The sequence below is a fragment of the Silene latifolia genome, chromosome X (assembly GCF_048544455.1).
Source record: "Silene latifolia isolate original U9 population chromosome X, ASM4854445v1, whole genome shotgun sequence".
NCBI lineage: Eukaryota > Viridiplantae > Streptophyta > Magnoliopsida > Caryophyllales > Caryophyllaceae > Silene > Silene latifolia.
This window is the reverse complement of record NC_133537.1, coordinates 211,327,651-211,341,830: the sequence shown is the minus strand read 5'-3', so window position 1 is coordinate 211,341,830 and position 14,180 is coordinate 211,327,651. Positions and strand designations below refer to the sequence as shown.

The following is a 14,180-nucleotide window of genomic DNA, read 5'->3' as shown; positions in this document are numbered from 1 at the left end:
ATACTCAAAGAAGGCACGGTTGGCCTTGCCAACCTCTCGATACTTCAAGTCGACAACCTCGTCCTTACCGTATTTGGACCTCTCTTCCAAGGATGAAGCTCTTGACCACTTGACATAAGCGGGAGTCACCCATGTCGTGGCAACGGGGTTTGGTACCTCCAAAAGTGGCCGGGTAGCCCACCATTATTTGAGCATATTTAGTCCCCGAATTAGCCTCGTTCCTATGCGTTTTAGTGCATATTTGGGTCATTTACTATCTTTAGTCCTTTGTTTTGCATATTCTATGAGGTTTTGTTTCCTTGGTAGGAGAGGAGTGAAAACCTTGTATTTTCATGGCAAAATAGAGCTAAATTGATTGAATCTAATGACCAAGCATCAAAGAGAAGACAAGACTAGAAGGCCTTTGTACATATTATAGTAGATGGGCAATGATGAAGAAATCCTAGCATCCCCGACTAAATCCCGGAGGATTATTGGAAGAAGAGAGGAAGAAAAGAAGAAAAGAAAAGCTGTGACGAGATCCGCTCGTCCAACATATCAAGACGCCCGTCCAGGACTCCAAAGATCCGAGCGTCTTTGCCATAGGGATGCCTGTCCAACCACGCCCCAATCCGCTCGTCCAGCCATCAAGACGCCCGTCCAGCCACCCAGAATCCGCCCGTCCCGACCCCTTGGACGCTCGGATTCTCTTACAGGCCCATACGTCCTCTTCTTCCCTCCATGAAAGATTTGCATATTTGTGAAAGACCGGCAAAAAGGAGACTCGCATCTTTTCTGGGAGGAGCGATCCCTCAAGGACTTAATCGTCATTTAAGCCCTTAGTAAACCCTAATTTGTGCACGTAATCCCCACTATAAATACCCCATTAGTCTAATTAGATCAATCATGTTCTTGTTATCAATCTTTAGTGTAGTTTATATCATTCTAATCTCTTCTTAATCTTGTAATCAACTTCTAATCAAATATTAATACAAATCTCATTTCCTTAATTTCTCTTTTGTTCATCTTTTATTTTGGGTAATTGAAGATTATTTAGGTTATTATTGGGAGATTGACAACCTTCCAATCATTCATCAAGTACTTATATTATTCTTAGCTTTATTTTGGAATCATTTGTAGGTATAATTCTCTTAATCCCTTTTTAATTATTGTTAATCATCTTCATTTATTCATCATGTTTTGCTTTGTTAATATGACTGACAACCTTGTTAACATGTTAAACTTGATAATGAGTGAGTAGTTTCCTTAACTAGGGTTAATGGGTAATTAGGGGAAATCAACATGGGGGATGATTCATGCTTAATTTAATATGTTTTCATAATTTATTTGCTTGCTTGTTGTGATCTCAACTTATGCACATGTTATGTTTGATGAAATGCGAGCCTATGAATCCTTGCATTTTTTACCCATCACTTACCTTTTCAATAACACTTGTAAGACATAAACCAACTCGAGTCTCATTAGACCATGCATATAGTTGAGTAGGGAGGATTAAGTCGACTTGTAGGTGTTGTACAATCTAATCGATTCAGCTCCGGGACCCAAACTTTCCTAGGATTGTAAGATATAAACCAACTCAATCCATCACAATAATAATTGCTTGCTTATAATTTGAGAATATGTTTGTATGATCAATTCCCATGAATCCCCCTATGACCCCATGACACCCTAATGCTTTTAATCAATTGTTTACATCTCATTTTAATCATCTTGCTTGTTTACTTTTATTGCTATTTAGTTTAGTGATCTTCTTATCTCAACCCAAATCGTGACACCCCAATCGAAAATCCTACATCAATACCCGTCCCTTGGGATCCGACCTTTACTTGTCTCTTTACTAATAGTAGAGTTGTTTGTGAAGTTATAAATATTCTTTTGGTCTAGGTGCTCCTAACGACAAGTAACCGAAAATTAAGCTCCAAGTGAGTCTGACCAAAAATGGCGCCGTTGCCAGGGACGGTGTTAACTTGATTTGATTTTCTTAGATTGTTATTAGTTGTGTCTTTTTTGCCTTGGGGAAGTAAAACTCCTCAAGGTTTGTTCTAATTGTTTTCAAGTTGTTTGATATTTTGCATGTCTAGAAGTTCACAAGGTAACTTGTTACCCATTGATCACGAAATTGAAAGGACTTTGACAAACAATAGAAGACTTGCTAGAGGTACTTTGAGAGGTATTGGTGAGGTTGTACCAAATACTATTGAGTTCAGCAACCCTTTTGCAAGAGAAGGTGAGGAGAACCCAACACCCAATCAATCACAAAATCAACCCACAATGCCTAAATTTTCATCACATTCCGTACCTGAAGGAAATGTAGATTCATATACATAAAAAACATACTCATATATGTCTAAGTTAATTTGTCATAAAATTAAAACGGATCTTATGCATGCAAACAATATAATAAAAGAGAAGAAATCATTTTCTTACAATGAAATTTCGGTTCAAATGGGCACAAAAGAAATCTCCTTTTCTTTTGTTCTTGAGCTTTCCTTTAATGGAAGAACAAGATCCAAGTGTAGGATCTCTCCTTAGGAATAATACCCAAAGCTTAACTCTTAATCTAATTAATATTATTTGAGCTAGTATAATATTAATCTCATGAAAAATGAACCAAAAATTGTTTGGTTTAGCCTCCTAAAACCGGGTAGGAGATGTGGAGAGGAAGAGTATTATTTTTATCTCTCTAAAAATAATTTTACATGGTTGAATGAATAATAATAATCACCCACACATACATATGGTGAATAATAATTATTTTAAGTAAAAGAACTCTTGTTCTTTTCTATGTGGAACCGATTGGGAGGGAAGGAGAGCCCAATGCATGGGCTAGTTTTTCTACCCAAGAAATGTAGGCTTGCATGGCTACACATAGGTAGATCATCATTGTGTTTTCTCTTATTAAAATAATTAACACAATTTTTCCACTAAAAACCCTCTTAATATTTCGGTACTTATAAAATGGAAAGTCCATTTTATATTTTGTCATTTGTCAATTTTGTCACATGTTACATGTTACATGACATGTAACAATGCAATGTATTTTTATCATATTAAAAATCAACGTATTAATAAAAAATACGTCATATACAAAAATCGACTTAGTAATTCATAATTACTTATACCAAAATATTTTACCAATTTATAAATCATATTTATAATAATTCATTCAATTCCGATTGTTTCTTTAAACAACAATTTCATCCGAGTAATGAAACAATTCGATTACTCAGACCGTATCTCATTTAATCATATTTCAATTTGATACGTAAATATTACTTCCTAAATCGTCCGTCAATTTTTCAAGTAATTTAATTAACTCGTAACATTATACGATTAATTAAATGATCAATTAAGAGTATTGCCCTATAGGTATGACCTAGGGGTCAATCGATCACCACCGTCACACGACAAGTAATGTCAAACTCTAGTCGACCCAATCATTACCGATATATGTTGACCGAGTTGTGAATAACAAAATTACTTCCCAATTGTATTCTTTAAAATGAGATTTAATAATGATATTTAAATCACATGATCGCACTATTGTTGAGGACACATTTCCCAACAATCTCCCACTTGTCCTCGACAAGTGTGCGTCACCAATTCTCTTGTCCTATTACTATCTCCCACTCAATGCAAGGTGTCTTTCGGTCGTACTTGCAAGTGATCATATCGAGAGTGGTTTCCTCGATCTGGAGAATAACCGATTGACCGGACTTATCTATCATAGATACTTTCCGAGCGTGGCCACGCATTTCGATTCATTACTCCTCGAGTGGCCCGAGATATTGTTTTAACCCTGACAAGGGGGTGGACAATTCTATCGCACTATTCCCTTCGACTAGCCACACCATCATAACCCAAAATATGCCCATTTGACCCCATTTACGAAGGTCGTAGTAACACAAATCAAAGTTAATCAAACCGAGCCATCTTAGGTGAATAGTCTTTAGTCAAAAGAATCGACTCATTTGAATACTATAGCAACTCTCGCCACGACCAGGCTATATAAATTGCCAGAACTCTATAAGCGGTCATAAGGCCCGACAAAATGTTCCTAATGATGCCTATGTGATCGACTAGTCATCTCACATGACTCTATGGCACTTGAACTTGCCATCAATCGCATCACACTCTAGTTACTTCGAGACGTCACTTCATACAAGTAACTATGGGCAAATACAATGTTAATCCGAGTTCACTTTAACGGGGTTCAATTGTCTCCACAACCCGTTTGGATGTAACAAAGTATAATAAAAGAGTTTTAAAAATAAAACTCGAGCGACAAATGCGATTATCACATATGAATAGTCAATGCTTGATTACTATTTCATATTCTATAATCTAATTTGATCTTGTACGTAGTTGTTCATTTCAATTCAATTGAAATGACATGACTCATCATGTTTAGCCTTTGAGAAGGCTTTGGTTAGTAGGTTTTATCAACTTCTTGTACCTTACTCAACCTCACTACATACTCGTTTTCCTTTGTAATGTATACATTTGCATTACAAAACTCGAAAGTACGTGTCGAGATCCAATCAAGACATAGGCCCTCTTAGCCTAAGAGTAGCTCCCACTGTTTTCTTAGTGTGCGGGACTCATCCTCTTGCACATCTCATGATTGCAAGTGTACTCAATTTCCGTTATAAATATCTCTTATTGTTCTTTATTGTCTAGAACGATTCTAGAAAATCTACTTCTTAATTAACATAGCCACAATGGTATCTTAACCATCCTAATGTGTTTTGATTATGGTTTTGTCGGAAACCATGCGCAACCTCAATTGTCAATTGTCACTTGTGTAACACCCTTACACAAAATTGCATCATAAACACTTTGCTTTACTTCCTTAATGCTTCAGCATGCACTTAAGGGTAATCTTCGTAGCTTACTTGGTAAAGATTACTTAAATTCGATTTTGAAAACAGTTCATCATACTCAAAGCATATGAAGTGTTATACATTATTTCTTTTTAATTGATTCGGCAGCGGAAGCAAATGGAATCAATCAAATATGTTCAATTTAATTGAACTAGTCATGAATCTTATCAACATAAGACTTCTTATTGACGCTAATATCACGTGGATTTATCTTCATAAATCTGGATATTCAAGATGTATTATAATACTCCAAAAGTCTTAAATCATTCGCAATGATCAATATGTCATCCACATATCGGACTAATTAAAATTTCCGTAACTCCCACTAAACTTCATGTATAAACACAACTTCTCGACTTATCGAGAAATGTTTCATTACATGATCCAAAAATGTTGATTCCAACTCATTGATGTCCTACTTAAGACCCTCTCTTAAGTTTCACATTATCTTAGGATTGCAAGAATCTTCAAAACACAAGATATGTATTGAATACATTCCTTCTAATTGAAGAAGTGAGTTTTAGATTCACTTGCTATGTATTTCATGATAATGAAACACAATCCCTAAGAAGATCCAAATAGACTTAAGCATTTCAATTTGTGCAAAACCCTTTGCAACTAATCAAGCCTTTTTATTTCGGATTTTCATGGCTCTAAGCCTTATATTGAGTTGTGACTTAATCACTCTTATGTAAGTCATATGTTCATTACTTTCCAGAAGTAATCAATCTTGAATCAAACAATTTCTTTGTAAGTTATAAGCTCTTTACTTTCTTAAAAGTAACATGAATTCATCATTTTTAACAAGTGACGAATTTTAACCTCCTAGGTTTTGAAGAAACAATGTCTTACACAAAACGTCTCATGTAGCCAAGAAAGACCGGTTTCTTGCGACATAACATTCTTTGTGGCTCTTTGAATAATTTCTTGCGACATAACATCTTTGTGGCTCTTTGAATAATTTCTCCCACTCTGTCTTCTAAAAATAAACTGGTATTTTAGAAAGAAACGACTTCAAGAGCCGCAAACCCGTCGTACTCGTGAGAATAGAAAGGGAAAAATGAGCATTTGTTTCTTGTGAAAACTTACAAATATGGTACCCTTACCATTTCATATCTCATATGATTTAGTGGAAAATAATTTAGACAAAATGATAAAATCCCCAAGGGATCAAGTAACTCAAAGTAACTTGATCAAGTCAAAACCATATCGAATAGCGTTTGATTTCTTATCCAACCACACATTGTCCCATAATGTGTGTTAAGAGAGATTAACTTGTGAAATTATATCACATTTCCTTTGGCTTATATCAAAGTCTTCACTTTGATAATCCCATCACGACTAAATCGTGATTCCTTGAACTTTTGAACTTCTTCAAAGATTTCTCTATTTACCTTATTAAGTGAACACACTAGTGTCAACTTAAATCGTTGGTAAAAGATGATGATCAACCTATTTTGGATTGATGATTTATAACCTCGATCTCCTTTTCAACCAAAAGGCACGAGACATCTTGCTTTGAATACAAGATACGCATATTCCATTAACAATCTAATGGTTTCAAGAGTACTCGATAACTCTTTGCGTTCATCATTCCAGAAATTAAGGTTTAATCTTGGGTTACCAATTTGAGTCTTGCATCATCTTCATGATATATCATTCTAGTTTGGTTTAGAATATAATCACCTTGATGATGGGCTAGCCATACATCAAATCATGGTGTATAGGGTCACAAAAGTGAAACCTCTTTTGTATCGTAACAAGTATATATTCTTATTTAGAGTTTATGTACTTAATAGTCACAATTAAGTACCACTCCAAACCCGAAAACTAGATTGAGTACACAATGACTCTATCTCTCGACATCATTGATGCTAGTCGTCATATTCTAATCATTCTATGTATCAAGTACAACGATGTAAACCACCATCGGTTTCTAATATTGACGAAGTGGTACTAGCAAAATTTATGTCAATCATATAAACATTTAAAGAAGAAGATCCTATTAGATGTCCCACAACTAATTTGTTGATTCTTCAATAACTTGGGGTTAGTTTCCTTTCTTGTGTCCAACATTTAAGACAATGGAAACTTTATCGGTCGGAATTGATAGGTTTAGTATCGTCATTCTCAACAACTTTACCTTTAACATTACCTTGTATCAATTCCATCATAATCTTTACTTCTTGAACCTCGTCCTCATCTTAACGGTTTAAGAGAATGCTCCCACTTAATTCAATGAGTCTTTGCTTTGAGAAGCAAAGTTGAATTCATGAAGATCATTCTTCATTTGTTCGTTTTAGTCTTAAAACTTTCATTGAAGTGGTTGCGTTATTTTGGTCAATTACTTAATTCGACAAAACTAATTACCAAAACAATTTATCGCTTTAATGTACTTAATTCATTTAAGTATATGAAAAACAATCCATTGTAAGTAGATGTGTTAGTCAAGAATCAAAAACCTGTTTGATAATGAATAACTTTAATCTATACTCTTTACAAGAGATCCTTAGCAATGGTTCATTTGAGGTTTTAGAAGCAAATTCATATTTGTCTTTAGTTACGATGTTATAAGGAGATTTGAATCAAAATCGAAATGATATCGTATAAGAATTGTGGTAAAGAAATAGATCAATATGATAACGGAATAGTGGAAAACAAAACATCCATCGTTATATTAATACTTGTAAACAAGTATAGTATTTACATAGTGACCTCTACCCAACTATGATAAATGATTCCAAGATCCAAATTCATATTAACTTGGGCACGGTGGGGCCGATACATCCCTTATCAATATAACTCGGTGGATTAACTCTTTAATCGATTCTACTTTTAGAACTCTTGGTCGATAAAATTACATTAACATTTATCTTTAGCCCAAAACACATCGACAAGGGCACGGTGGGGCCGATACATCCCTTATCAAATACTTTTGTTGAGTTCAATCCAAATTTCGAATAAATGTGTCCATGATCCAAACCCACATTAACTTGGGCACGGTGTGGCCGATACATCCCTTATCAACATGAATTCGGTGGATTAACATTCATCACCCACTTCCCCTACGTAACAAGGTTTGTACCGGTGTGGCGAGCGCACTCCCTCACGAAATAGGTTTTCATGGTTTCTACTCTTTGGTAAGGCTAAGTCTCAATTGTTTATTTTAGCGAGAGGTCATGTCAATTTATTATCTATCACGTTTTAAGTGAACTAAAGCGGTGAACTACGATAATTTTAATTGACACGGTCGATAAACTCGATAAAGATGACAATGCATGTTTTAGTTATGGCGATTCAGCGATGCATGCGACATAAAATAAAATGCAAGCATAAAAATAAATAAATCCTAGTATGGCCTTTCCTAAAATAGAAAAACTATTAATCTATTACATATTCGGAAACCAACTCCATTGGTCCCTTGAACTTCGGTTGTGGTACGCATCTCGAGGTAACACCGTCTTTATGTATCACCATCTTGAAGAAATCCGTCTTTGGAAACTCCGAGATAAATTAAAATACATAATAAATTACATAATTTCCTATTATACATTTGTAACTAAAATAAAATAAATCTATTAAATTACAAAACGGTGATACGAGATCACAATAAAATTACAACCGAATCGATATTCCCATACATTTCGGGAAATACCAATTAAAATCTAAGGCCATACTAAGTAAAATTACATAATTCAAAATTACATAAATTAAAATTATGACAATCATAAAGAAAATGCAGCATTATAATATGTATGAACATGCTCAATTTTTATGCTAAATCGCCTTTTAAATAGCCAATATCGTATATTACTCGGTTTTACGATTTGCGTGATTTCAACATTTTATAATCACAATAATGCATAAACTCATATTTATGCATAAGTTAATTACCCTAACCTCTTAGGACTCAAAATATAGTCTCCACTAGTAATTTGACCATAATTAACTTTTATTTACAAAATTGTTCATAAAAGGACCAAAATTACAAAAATAAGCTATTAAACTTCAAATAAATCCAAAAATTTCAAATAAATTCAAAATTTGAAATTTAAATTCATGAACATTGTGGAAAAATCCATGACACTCATAATGTTCAAAATCTTAGGTTAAAAATTTGAAAATTTTTAGGAAAAACAATGTTGCGGTTTATCGATATTTAATAAAATAATCATAAAAACATGGAAAAATTATTTTCATTAAATTTTCAATTTTAGATCTGAAAAATATAATAAAATGCAACATTAGACGTTTTTCCTAAGTCATAGATTATGTTTTATTAATTTCCAACTAATAATGTCACTATTTATGCTATTTTTCTTCAAAAATTCATAAATCATGCTAAAAGACTTCTTTATAGCCAATTATTTTACACACATCTTGTAAAATTGCATGTGACAACATATTAATTTTCTATGACCAGATTCGAAATTTAACTCATATTAACCTATTTTTCTCTTAAATCCGAATTTAATAATGAAAAATTCATTTTTCGAGCATAACAAGTCCAAAAATTATGAAAATTTGCAGGTTATCTCAAAATAATATATGTAACAACATATCCAAAAACCAAGTAAAAATTCGAAGTATAGCTAATTTTAGACCAAAAATGACATTTTTACTCATAAAATCACATTTAAATGCCATTATTGTAAATTATGAACAATAAAATCCGAAAAATTAACCAAAATATCCTAAAACATTTTAGGACCAGAAATATTAACATGCATGGAGTAATTTCGTGATATCTCATAATAACACAAATTTTACAAGTTTTATTTTGTTATTCATATAACTCGGAAAAACTTTTAACCAATTTGCATGCAAACAACCGTGGCTCTTGATACCGATTGAAGGAAATGTAGATTCATATACATAAAAAACATACTCATATATGTCTAAGTTAATTTGTCATAAAATTAAAACGGATCTTATGCATGCAAACAATATAATAAAAGAGAAGAAATCATTTTCTTACAATGAAATTTCGGTTCAAATGGGCACAAAAGAAATCTCCTTTTCTTTTGTTCTTGAGCTTTCCTTTAATGGAAGAACAAGATCCAAGTGTAGGATCTCTCCTTAGGAATAATACCCAAAGCTTAACTCTTAATCTAATTAATATTATTTGAGCTAGTATAATATTAATCTCATGAAAAATGAACCAAAAATTGTTTGGTTTAGCCTCCTAAAACCGGGTAGGAGATGTGGAGAGGAAGAGTATTATTTTTATCTCTCTAAAAATAATTTTACATGGTTGAATGAATAATAATAATCACCCACACATACATATGGTGAATAATAATTATTTTAAGTAAAAGAACTCTTGTTCTTTTCTATGTGGAACCGATTGGGAGGGAAGGAGAGCCCAATGCATGGGCTAGTTTTTCTACCCAAGAAATGTAGGCTTGCATGGCTACACATAGGTAGATCATCATTGTGTTTTCTCTTATTAAAATAATTAACACAATTTTTCCACTAAAAACCCTCTTAATATTTCGGTACTTATAAAATGGAAAGTCCATTTTATATTTTGTCATTTGTCAATTTTGTCACATGTTACATGTTACATGACATGTAACAATGCAATGTATTTTTATCATATTAAAAATCAACGTATTAATAAAAAATACGTCATATACAAAAATCGACTTAGTAATTCATAATTACTTATACCAAAATATTTTACCAATTTATAAATCATATTTATAATAATTCATTCAATTCCGATTGTTTCTTTAAACAACAATTTCATCCGAGTAATGAAACAATTCGATTACTCGCACCAGTATCTCATTTAATCATATTTCAATTTGATACGTAAATTTTACTTCCTAAATCGTAAAAGTCAATTTTTCAAGTAATTTAATTAACTCGTAACATTATACGATTAATTAAATGATCAATTAAGAGTATTGCCCTATAGGTATGACCTAGGGGTCAATCGATCACCACCGTCACACGACAAGTAATGTCAAACTCTAGTCACCAATCATTACCGATATATGTTGACCAGTTGACAGTAACAAAATTACTTCCCAATTGTATTCTTTAAAATGAGATTTAATAATGATATTTAAATCACATGATCGCACTATTGTTGAGGACACATTTCCCAACAGTACCAACCGAGGAGAACCTACCCAATGGTACTCCCACACCACAACACTTAACCGGAAATTTCATTGCAAAATCCGCATTTATCCAATTAGTCGAAAGAAGCCAATTTGGGGGGATGCGTAGTGAAGACCCTCACTCTCACATGGAGACTTTTTGTGACTATTGTGATGTGATTTCACAAACCGGTGTGACTCAAGACCAAATTCGATGGGTCTTATTTCCTTTTTCTCTAATCGGCACCACAAAACAATGGTTGAAAAGCCTTGATAAAACTACTCTTGGAATTGACTCTTGGAAGAAGTTAGCTTTAGCTTTCTACAAAAAAATTCTACCCTCCGGAAAAGACTAACATGCTAAGAGCACAAATTACGGGTTTTAAGCAAAGGGATGAAGAATCTTTGTATGAAGCTAGGGAGCGCTTCAAAACAATTTGTCGCTCATGTCCTCATCATGGACTTAGCGACTGGTTCTTGGTACAACAATTTTGGAATGGTCTTTATGAAGACTCAAGAAACATTCTCAACATGGGATCAAATGGTATGTTCACCAAAGTTGACGATAATCAAACTTGGAACAAGATTGAGGAAATGGCGGTCAATAATTCACAATATAGTAGACCTCGCAAGGCTACTAGAGGAGGAAAGCATGAAGTGGACTCTATTACTCAATTGGGTGCTCAACTTAGTGCTCATATTGATACCATTAACTTGAAGTTTGAAAAGGCTATGGCTAAACTTCAAGAAGCCTCAAAATCACCAAAGCATCATGTTAATGCCATGGTAGCATCTTCATCAATCCCAAGTGGGATATGTGAGAATTGTTGAACTTTGGGACATGACCAAAGTGAATGTAGGGGAACAAATGAACAAGTGAATGCTTTTCAAGCATACAAGAGTGGTACCCCTTATTCCAATTATTACAATGAAAACACCAAATTCCACCCAAATCTCTCATACAAAAGCCAAAATGTTCAAAACCCTCAACAAACATACACCCCACCTCCCATGAGGAACCAAAATCAAAGACCCTTTTTCAACCAAAACCAAGGTTATCAAAATCAAACTCCATACAATCAACAAATTGACCAAGGTTTTGATGTTCAAAAAGCGGTCCTCCAAATGCAAAAGAATCAACAAGAGTTTTTCACTCAAATGCAAAAGGATAGCCAAGCAAAGGACATCACCATCAACAACATCCTAGCCCACACAAAAATGTTGGAAACTCAATTGACCCAACTAGCATCTTCAAACTCTCAAAGACAAAAGTGGCAATTACCACCTCAAGGTAATCCTCCAAGACATGAAACGGTTAGTGCCATTCACTTGAGGAGTGGTACGAGATATGAAGGACCAAAGAAGCAAGTTGAGGATGAAGTTGTGGAAGCTTGTGACAAAGAAGAAGTTGTGCAAAACTCTAAGGAAGATGAACCAAAAAAAGAAGAAGTTTCAAAGAAAAGTCAAGAAAAGGCCAAGGAGAAGGAGCCCATTGTGATTAGACTTCCATTCCCAAGTCGTCAAGCTAAGCCTAAGTTTGATGACCAACTTGGAAAATTCATGGAAATTGTGAAGAATTTGGAAGTCTCGATTCCTTTTACGGAATTAATCAATCACGTGCCGGCCTATGCAAAGTACATGAAGGACATCCTTACGAAAAAGAAGTCGATCCAGAAGCTTAAAACTATCGCCTTCACTACGGTGAGTAGTGCAATCCTTCAGGGGAGTTCACCTCCGAAACTTAAAGATCCGGGAAGCTTCTCAATACCGTGTACCATTGGCGACACCACGATCAACAAGGCTTTGTGTGATCTAGGAGCAAGCGTGAGTGTTATTCCGTATTCGGTTAGTAAAAGGCTAAGGATGGGAGAGCTTAAATGTACCAACATCCCACTCCAAATGGCCGATAGATCGACGAAGACACCGTTAGGGATATGGGAAGATGTTCCCGTGAGAATCGGCAAATTATTCATCCCAATGGACTTTGTCATTGTTGACATGGAAGAAGACTCCAATATTCCGATCATCCTTGGTAGTGTTTTCTTGCCCACCGCGGGTGCGGTGATAGATGTGAAGCACGAAGAGCTTACTCTAGAAGTGGGAGACGAGACCATAACTTTCAATCTTGACAAGACCATGAGAGCTCCCCGTTTGCATGAACCATGCTTTATGGTTGATCACTATAGCCGGAAGGATGATAGGAAGAAGTTGGAATTCCAATGGAAAAAGAAAGTTGATGATGATCCATCAAAAGAGCAAGGAAATAGCAACAAAGAGAGCTTGAAAAGCTCACCCATGACAAGTGAAGAGGGTGGCCTCATTGACCAAAATAAGAAAGAAGGAGAGTTGTCTCTATCAACTCAAGAAATTTTTAATGATCAAGTAGACGAAGTTTGTGGTCTTTGGGATGATGAGTTCGAAGGGATATTCAATCCCTACATTGGTAATGCTATGAACCAAGACCATCACAGAGAACAACAAGTGCAAAGATCTATTGAGGACTTCTATCATGACAATGAAGAAGCTTTTGACTACTTCTTCAAGGTGTTAAGTAACATCAACAACACCTTGAACATGCCCCCTTGACATCTCACATTGGATGAGAGTTTGGTGAAGTCCTCCCTAAACCACCATTTGTAAATATTCTAACTCGCTAACTTGCATTTCAATTTTTACATCGCATGTTTGTCATTTTTGGATTTATATTTTTGTGCCTTGATCAAGATATTCATCAATTTTTAGAGAAGTGAGGGAGGGACTTATGATTTTATTAATGTGTAGTGCTTTGACTTAGTGTGGGGATAACAATTGCTTAGGCTATTCATGCCTTTGTAGTGCCCCCACAATGAAGAACACGAGAATTGAAGAATGAAAATGTTACGGGTTATGCAGTACCCACGGATGGACCTGAATCCGTGTGGGCAAGGAAGAATCCGAGCGGCCAAAAAGGGAATCCGCTCGTCGTCAAGAATCCGAGCGTCCAAGATACAATCCGCATGTCTGGCAGAGCTGCAGAATTCAAAAAAATGGTCTGTCACAGAATCCGAGCGTCTCAATTGAGAATCCGCTCGTCTGATACAGGACGCTCGTCTTACAGAGAAGACGCTCGTCTTTCTACTGTTGAATTTTAAAGAATCACCCTGTAACAGAATCCGAGCGTCCGTGCAGGAAGACGCTCATCTCAAAT

At 34.9% G+C, this 14,180-nt stretch overlaps 1 non-coding gene across 1 annotated transcript; it reads right to left on the bottom strand.

Annotated features, from left to right (window-relative positions):
* Nucleotides 1–11,350: 11,350 nt before the first annotated feature.
* LOC141624866 (small nucleolar RNA R71) lies at nucleotides 11,351–11,457 on the bottom strand. Its single transcript, XR_012534670.1, has one exon. It is a non-coding gene; the product is annotated as a small nucleolar RNA R71 (small nucleolar RNA).
* Between the last annotated feature and the right edge of the window lie 2,723 nt (nucleotides 11,458–14,180).